This window comes from Orycteropus afer, unplaced genomic scaffold, assembly GCF_000298275.1.
Source record: "Orycteropus afer afer isolate SDZICR_OR568_19922 unplaced genomic scaffold, OryAfe1.0 scaffold00774, whole genome shotgun sequence".
Lineage (NCBI taxonomy): Eukaryota > Metazoa > Chordata > Mammalia > Tubulidentata > Orycteropodidae > Orycteropus > Orycteropus afer.
This window is the reverse complement of record NW_006922361.1, coordinates 821,007-830,495: the sequence shown is the minus strand read 5'-3', so window position 1 is coordinate 830,495 and position 9,489 is coordinate 821,007. Positions and strand designations below refer to the sequence as shown.

General features: G+C 47.5%; 1 protein-coding gene across 1 annotated transcript in view; it reads left to right on the top strand.

The window, feature by feature from the left end:
* Window positions 1-9,489, top strand: part of INSR (insulin receptor) — a gene marked incomplete at its 5' end in the record, with an annotated part of 174,746 nt that overhangs the window by 21,295 nt on the left and 143,962 nt on the right. The window lies entirely within an intron of this gene.

The following is a 9,489-nucleotide window of genomic DNA, read 5'->3' as shown; positions in this document are numbered from 1 at the left end:
CACCACCACCACCACCACCACCTCTGTCACCACCATCACCACCATCACCACCACTACCACCATCTCCACCACCTCTACCACCACCACCACTACCTCCATCACCACCTCCAACCACCACCACCTCTACCACCACCACCACCACCTCCATCACCACCTCCACCACCACCCCTCCACCACCACCACCACGACCACCACCTCCACCTCCACCAGTACCTCTACCACCTGCACCACCACCACCAACAACAACAACAACTCTACCACCTCCACCATCCTCCACCACCACCACCTCCTCCTCCTCCACCACCATCTTCATCACCTCTGTTACCACCACCACCTCTACCACAACAACATGGTAGTTCTATGCTTAACTTACAGATTCAAGGTTTCTCTTTTCCTTTTGCTTTTGGTTTTATTATTTTAAAACCATTTTATTATCAAAGAAAACTCAGATTCAGAAAACCACACAAAACAAACATATAGCCTAAGAGTAACTCTGAGATGAATATCCTGGTACCCCTCCACCCTGGTAGAGAAATGGCACGCTCCAGCCTCCTCCTCCTGACCCCTCCATAGACCCCATCCTAGCCACACCCCTGTTTCCTACCCCCAGAGTGTAGCGGCTGTCTTATCTTTGTAGTGGCCACATCTTTCTACCTGTATAGTTTTATCACCCAAGGATGCATCTCTAGACAATATATCTTAGTCTTGCCTGTTAAAGAAAATTGATATATCTCTCTGGGTCTACAACAGTGATTCTCAGCTGGGGGCACTTCTGCATTTAGGGGACATTTGCAGCTTTGGACACATTCTTCATTTTTATTTTAATTTTTTATTGTGATTTGAGTACAAGTTTACAGAGCAAATTCACTTTCTATACAGCAGCTCACATACATGTTGTCTCACAACATTGACTACAGCTTGCTACAATGCAATAGCTCCCTTTCCACTTCCTCCCCATAGTTACCTCTTCCCTGTGTCCTTCCCTCCCATGCACTCCTGCCCCCCGAGCTGTCTCCCTGTGCATACACAGCCCTTCTATTCTCCCATGATTGATCTCTCCCAGGAGTGTATCTACCTAATGGAAATGTTCAGCTCATATGCCTGTCTTTTGTTTGGCTGGAAGCCACAGGAGTGGGTTCAATTCCAGACCTGAAGGGCAGCTGGGGGCCATAGTCTTACTAGTTCCATCAGGCTCTATCAGACCAGCAAACCTGGTCCTTTTTTTTTTTTCCTAATGATTCTGAGTTTTGTTCCACATTGTTCTCCCTCTCTGTCCAGGATCTCCTACATAGATCCCCCTCTGAGTGGTTGACAGTGGTAGCCGGGCACCATCTAGCTTTTCTGGTCTCATAGTCATATAGGCTGAGGATCACGTGGTATACCAAGTGACTTACCATGAACCTTTGGTTTTCTTCATTCTTCTTTGCTCTGGATGAGGAGAGATCCATCATTGCATCTACGTGGCCGCTTGCAAGCTTTTAAGATCCCAGTCACTACTCACCAAAGTAGGATGAGAACAATGTTTTGGGTAGTATGTTATGCCAATTGAGCTTGATGAGGTTTGGGCACATTCTTGGCTGTCAGGGTTGGAGGTAGGGGTGACAGTTGCTGGTGTCATCTAGTGGGTGGAGGCCAGGGATGGTGTCCAATGTCCTACAGTGTACAGGACCGTCTCCCACTACTAAGAGTTAGTTACTATCTGGTCAGCTCCTGCTCATGGCAACACCACGTACAACAGAATGAAACGCTGCCCAGTCCTGCGCCATGTTCACAGTTGTTAGAAGGCTTCAGTCCATGGTTGTGGCCACGGTGTATTTTGAGTACCTTGCAGCCCGGGGGTTCAACTCCCAGCACTGTATTGGACAGTGTTCTCTTGTGATCCATAGGGCTTTCATTGGCTGATGTTCCAAAGATCACCAGGCCTTTCTTCCTGGTCTTAGTCTGGAAAATCTATGAACGCGTCTTCATCATAGGTGACCTTGTTGGTGTTTGAAATATTGGTGGCAAACCAGCATCACAGCAACATGTAAGCCACTCTAGTGCCACCAACTGACAAATGGGTGGTGGTAAAAGACCACAGTACCTGGTATTCCCAAGTAGTCTCCTATCCAAAGGCTAACCAGACCCTGCTCTGCTTAGCTTCAAGGTCAGACGAGATTGGGCACATTCACGGTGATATGACCATGGACAAAGAAAGGTCCAGCCCCAAATGTCAGGTGCCGAGGTGGAAAAAGCCCAATCCATAGCTTTCCTTCCATCCTTTCTTTTCCCTACACTCTCTGTTGAAGGACTGGGACATTTGGCTGGGTGTTGCTGACCACATACTCATGGTCATTTCAACATGCCCCTCTGACCTCTAGATCCATAGACTGTGCCAGACTTGTGCTCAAGGTTTATTTTCCTTTCTTAAAATTCTTTTTTAAAAAATTATTATGATAAAATACACATATGCACTTGGCTACTAACCAAAGTTAGTTAGATTGGCAATTTGAATCCACCAGTGGCTCTGAAAGAGAACATGTGGCAGTCATCTTCCGTAAAGATTTGCAGTCTCAGAAACCCTGTGGGGCAGTTTTATTCTGTCCTCTAGGGGCGCTGTGAATTGGAATCAACTCCACGGCAGTGGGTGTGGCTTGGGCTTTGCTTCCATGAATATTGACAGCCTTGGAGACCCTATGGGGCAGTTCCACTCTGTCCTCTAGGGGCGCTGTGAGTCGGAATCAGCTCGACCACACACAACACCACAACATAATATTTACTGTTAGTGACACTCAGTACATTCATGATGTTGTGTGGCCATCACCACTGTCTAGTTCCAGAACATTCTCATCATCCCAAAAGGAAACCCGTGCCCACTAAGCAGCCTCTGCCTGGCAGAGTTTCATGAACCCACAGCATTACTGGCAATAAATTGTTTTCAAAGATCATGGTGGCTGCTCCATGCCTTTTACATGATTATGGTTGGTGAGGACTCTCTGGATGGATGGAGTAGATGGTGAAGCGCTCCACTACTGGCCTAAAGGTTGGTGGTTCAAACCCATCCAGAGGCACCTCAGAAGGAAGGCCTGGCAATCTGCTTTAGAAGGATCACAGCCTTGAAAACCCTATGGACCAATTCTCTGCACACATGGTGTCACCATGGGTCAGCTTGATGGCGCTAACAACAATGTTGATATACGTTAGGTGACATTCAAGGTCTTGCAGTTTTTATCTGTGTATGAGGTGTTCTCAGGCTTCTAAGCTAGACTTTTTTTTTTTTTAATCCACTGTCGTTACTAGGAGAGGAGCCCTGATGGTGCAGTGGTTAAGCACTCAGTTGTTAACTGAAAGGTCGACAGTTCAAACCCATCAGCTGCCCTGTGGGAAAAAGATGAGACGGCCTGCTTTCCTAAAGATTACAGCCTTGGACACCCTATGGTGCAGTTCCACTCTGTCCTCTGGGGGCGCTGTGAGTCAGAATTGACTCAAAGGCAGTGAGTTTGGTGAGCTTTGCTTCTGTAAAGATTACAGCCTTGGAAACCCTCTGGAGCAGTTCCACTCTGTTCTGTAGGGTCACTGTGAGTCAGAATGGACACTCTGGCAATAGCTTTGGGTTTTGGGCATTATTACTACGAGGGGGAAGGAGTACTTGACCCTGTATCGTTCCCATCATCCCTCCCTCTAGGAGATCCTTTACCCAGAATGCTGCTTGGCCTTTTATAGCATTCAGTTCTCTACTCGAATGTTAGGCATCCATGAACCTTTCCCTAACATCCTCACTGTTCATTGCCATTCATTTCTCTTTCTTGGCCTCATTGCTCACTACAGCACTTTATTCTGCCTGACAGTGGTAGTAGTGCCTAAGGCACTTGACTGCTAACCAGAAGGCTGGCAGTTCAAACCCACCAGCCACTCCTCGGAAGGAAGATTGGGCAATCTACATCCGTAGTGATGCTGCCTTGGAAACACAAGGAGGGGTCGCTATGAGTCGGGTCCGACTCGAAGGCACATAACAACAACAGGTGGCACAGTCAAGCACTCAGTGACTAACTGACAAGTTGACGTTTTAAGTCAAGCAGAAGCGCCTTGGAAGACAAGCCTGGTGATCCATTGCCAAAAGGTTCCAGCCATGGCAACCCTGTGGAGGACACCCCTCCTCTGTCTCATGTGGGGTTGCCACAGGTCGGAATCAACTTGACGTCAGTGAACAGCAGCACTGACAGAAACATGAGTAGCAGTGTGGTATTGATTTTTTTTGGTAATATCTGAGAATTTTTGTTATGCAGTAGAGCAGTGCTCGTTGGCCTTCGTCTTCTAGTTTATGATAACGAGGCACAGACTACACTTCAGAAGGCAACTTGGTGTCCTTTACCAAGGCCAGCTTTGCAAAGAAATTATTTTGATCAGTAAGTGAGGTATGAGGGTTGTTTGCAAAGGAATTTTATGAAGATGAGAGAAAAGCAAACAGTTTTTTTTTTTTTTTTAATTTTTATTGTGATTTGGGTGAAAGTTTACAGAGCAAATTCATTTTCCATACAGCAGTTTATATACATTTGGTTTCATGACATTGACTGCAATTTCCACAGTGTAACAGCTGTCTTCCCACTTCTTTCCTGAAGTTACCTCTTCCCTGTGTCCTTCCTTCCCACGCACTCCCGTCTCCCCAGCTGTCTCCCTGTGCAGACACTGCCCTTCTGTTCTCCAATGATTGATCACCCCACGAGTGTATCTGTTGTTGTTGTTGTTATGTGCCGTCGAGTGAGACCTAACTCATAGCGATCCTTCCTTGGGTTTCCGAGGCAGTATCACTACGGAAGTAGATTGCCTCATCTTCCTTCCGAGGAGTAGCTGGTGGGTTTGAACCGCCAGCCTTCTGGTTAGCAGTCAAGCCCCTTAGGCACTATGCTACCAGAGCTCCCAGGAGTGTATCTACCTGATGTAAATGTTCTCCCCACATGTTTGTCTGTTGTTTGGCTGGATGCCACAGGCGTGAGTTCAGTTCTGGACCTGAAGGGTAACTAGGGGCGATAGTCTGGGGGGTCTCACCAGGCTCTATCAGACTAGCAAACCTGTTTTTTTTTTTTTTTAAATGATTTTGAATTTAGTTCCACATTGTTCTCCCACTCTGTCCAGGACCTCCTGCACCGGCCCCGCTCCAAGTGGTTGACAGTGGTAGCTGGGCACCATCTAGTTCTTCTGGATTTGTGGTCCTATGAGTCTTTGGTTTTCTTCATTCTTCTTAAAAGCAAACAGTTTCATCCTAGAATTTGTGGTCGTGACTGAAGACTGAACAGGCAGATGAAGTCTAGAGGAATGTCAGAAGGAAAACAATAGATGAGTTATTTACAAAAGAAAGAGGTCCCAAGTGATGGGAGTGGGGGAAAACTAGAGGATTGTCTTAAAGGTCCCTATATGGTCCAGAGGGGGCATGATTCTCTACAACCCTTTGGTTTTGGCAGGATGCCTTCCAAAGAAACCAACAAGCCTGGGGGCACAGGGTGGCTTGATTTTGGAACTTCTAGCCATTGGTAGCATAGTGCCCTAAGGCACTTGACTGCTAACCAGAAGGCTGGCAGTTCAAACCCACCAGCCACTCCTCAGAAGGAAGATGGGGCAATCTACTTCCATAGAGATACCACCTTGGAAACCCAAGGAGGGGTCACTGTGAGTCATATTCGACTCAACGGCAGTGAGTTTAGTTGAGCCATTGGGCTATTGAGTTGCTGTGAGGCTGGAGGCTATGCCATCAGTATCTCAAATACCAGCAGGTTCACCCATGGTGGTTGGGTTTCAGCAGAGCTTCTGGACTAACAGAGACTAGGAAGAAAGGCCTGGTGATCTGCTTCTGAAAGTTAGCCAGTGAGAGCCTTATGGGTAACTGGATTGACATGATGGCTGCAACAAGGGGCTCAAACACAGCAATGATTGTGAGGACGGTGCACAACTGGCCAGTGTTTCATTCTCTTTTATGTCTCGGCACTGTGACTTGGAGCTGACTCAGTAGCACTAACAACAACAACAGTAAACCATTGGGAGGGTAGAACTCCTCCCTTCCACGCGAGAGACTTGCATTCAGGTCCCAGCCAGTGCCTCTCACGTGCAGCCCCCACCTGTCTGTCCCTGGAGGCTTGCGTGTTGCTAGGATGCCGAACGGGTTCCAGCAGAGCGTCCAGACTGCGATGGAGTAGGAAGAATGACCTGGTAACTGACTTCCCAAAATCAGCCCACGAGAACTGTGTGGATCACATGAGTACGATTTGCAGCTGATTCGCATGAAGCTGGACTGGATGGCATTTCGCTCCATCGTGTGTGAGCTTGCTATGCGTCAGAAGCCGACTAACAGCAAAGCCACTGGGAGCATTATTCCTAAGTGTCTCCTGTTGGGGACTGCAGGTCACAGCAATGGGCTGTTGTTGTTAAGTGCTGTCGAGTCGGACCTGACTCACAGCGACCCCTCCTTGGGTTTCCGAGGTGGTATCACTATGGAAGTAGATTGCCCAACCTTCCTTCCGAGGAGTGGCTGGGGGGTTTGAACTACCAGCCTTCTGGTTAGCAGCCAAGTGCCTTAGGCACTATGCTACCAGAGCTCCCAGTGCCAGCAATGGGCATTTGGTGCAAATGAATGACAAAGTGGAGGGGACATTGGCATGGGGGCTCTGAGGGCTGGAGAAGGCTTACGGCGGCTGAAGCAGACCCTGGTCACCGAGGACAAACACAGCATCAGAGAAGTCAGAAGACAAAACTATTTTTGTTCTGACCCACAGCAGAGGCCATGGATTCCTTACTCTGTGAAGTTCCTGAGACGGTTCTAGCAAACCAGAAACTGTCAGTGGGCTCACTGCGTTAACACCTGTACTGCTAACTGAAGAAGTGTCAAATGACACGGGTTGTTGGTTTAGTTTATTTCAGAAACATTAAAATATTTATGGTGAGCGTCCCTGGGTTTGCCCGTGGCCCTGTTTCCCTAATGTGATTTTCCCCATAAGAGTGTTTTTTAAAAATGTTTTTGCACAGCAACCCACTTATTGGGCCAGTGCTTCTAGCAGGGAGGAACCCAGATGGCACAGTGGTTAATGCACTCAGCTGCTAACCAAAAGGTCAGCAGTTTGAACCCACCAGCTGCTCCACAGGAGAAAGATGTGTCAGTTGGTTTCCTTAACGATGACAGCCTTGGAAACCCTATGGGGCAGTTCCACTCTGTCCTCTAGGGGCGCTGTGAGTCAGAAAACACTCTACAGCAGGGGGTTTGGTTTGGGCTTTGCTTCCCTAATGATTGACAGCCTTGGAAGCCCTGTGGGGGCAGTTCTTCTCTGTCCTCTAGGGCAGCTGTAAGTCAGAATCAACTCGAAGTCACTGGGTTTGGTTTTTGGTTGTGTAGCCCCCTGAGAGGCCCTGATCTAGAGGAAGGAGTGGCTTGGGAAAGTTTAGCACAACAAAGAGGCTATTATAGCTACATCTGAGTGAGAAGAGGAACAAGGAAAAGGCAGGTGTGGTAGGTGTGTGTCTTGTCTGTAGGTGACCAGCAATGAGGAATGTGTCAGCTTCTTTCTAGCCTCTCCTCTCTCCCTGAGAAACTGGAAGCAGAGTGATTCTCAGGAGAAGCTAATAGAATGGGCAGGGAAGAGGAAGTGAGCTCTCAAGATGAGGGGAGGGAGTGTGGGAGGAGGACCCAGCCTGAGCTTGTCTTCCCAGCTCAGCATTGAGTGGCTGTGTCATGTGAGCTCTTGATCGCCAGTGTTAGAAACAGTCAAGATGCAAAGAAATGGAAACATACGGTTTGTTCTGAGCAGTTATTCCATATGCATATAAGGAGACCATTCTTACTGAAAAACAGCAAATGGGTCAAGGCAGGCTTGTTACAATGAAGAGAATTAGAGGGAGAATATCAACCACTGTTGTTGCTGTTGTTGTTAGGTGCTGTTGAGTCGGCTCCCACTCACAGCGACCTCATGGACAACAGAACGAAACACTGCCCGGTCCTGGTCCAGCCTCCCAACCCTTACTGTACCTGAGCCCATCGTTGCAGCCACTGTGTTAGTCCAGTCCATCTCACTGAGGGCCTTTGACCATTGGCTAATCCTTTTTATTTATTTATGTCCTTTAACATTCTGCTGTGTTTTACCACTACTCAAGAGTGCTGCGTAGAAGCAAGAATGGCCAGACTTCATCTCATGTACTTTGGTCATGTTATCAGAAGGGACCACTCCCTGGAAAAGGGTGTCACGCTTGGTAAAGTAGAAAACCAAACCCACTGCCATCCAGTTGATTCTGATTCATAGTGACCCCACTGGGTTTCCAACGTGGTAAATCTTTACAGAAGTTGATCGCCTCATTTTCCCTCCAGGGAGCAGCTGGTGGATTTGAACCACCAGCCTTCTGATTAGCAGTCAGATGTCTTAGGCACTGCACCATCAGAGTGCCTTTCAGTCCAGTAAGTCTGGTCTTTTTGTATGAATTTGAGTTTTGCTCCACATTTTTCTCCTCTTCTAACCAGGACCTTCCATTGTGTTCCTCAGCCATTGGTTAGTCTTAACATGATTGATTGAAACTTGCCCTCCCCCTTTTTACTGAGATCAACTGATAACAGGTTACTCAGGGGTCTCTAGGAGCCCCTGGTGGTGCAGTGGTTAAGCGCCCAGCTGCTAACAGAAAGGTTGGCGGTTTGAACCCACCAGCCGCTCCAGGGGAGAAAGACGTGGCAGTGTGTATCTGTGAAGATGACAGCCTTGGACATCTATGGGGCAGCTCTCCTCTGTCCTATAGGGAGTCGGAATCAACTCAACAGCAGTGGGTTTGGTTTTTGACAGATGGTCTCTGGCCTACCTGCTAATAATTTGAGGTCAGGAGTTTTTATAGTTAATGTTTGGTTTGGTGAGTAAGAAAACACAACCTTAAAACCCAAGTAAGATGTCTATTATTAGTTTGTTTCTCTCTGACACCAGTGATAGGAACCTACTATGAGAGGAACTGAAACCACAGGGTTTTTTTTATTGGGAGGACATAGGGTTTCTCAGAATCCATGAGTAACACAAACGGTTAAGTGCTCAACAACTAGCTGAAAGATTGGCAGTTCGAACCTACCCATAGCTGCACCGGAAGACAGGCCTGGTGATGTGTTTTTGAAGATCACAGCCTTGAAAACGTTAAGGGGCAGTTCTGCTGTGCACATACTGGTCACCATGAGTTGGAATCCACTCAAGAGGAACCAACAACAACAACAACAACAGTGGGAGTTTCTCGTGGGCCTTGCATAAGGCCAGCTTCTGCAGTATAACACACCACCCTGAAATGTGACGCTTTAGACACACTTAGCTAGTGCTTCTGTGGGCTGTAGCTGGGCCAGCTTGAAGATCCGGTTAGGATTTGTAGAAGCATCAGCAGCAGTCAGGAAATCAGATGTCGTATTGCACTTGTGTTTTATTGACTGTACAAAGGCATTTGATTGTGTGGATCATAACAACTTGTGGATAACATTAAGAAGAACAGGAATTCCAGAACACTTAATTGTGC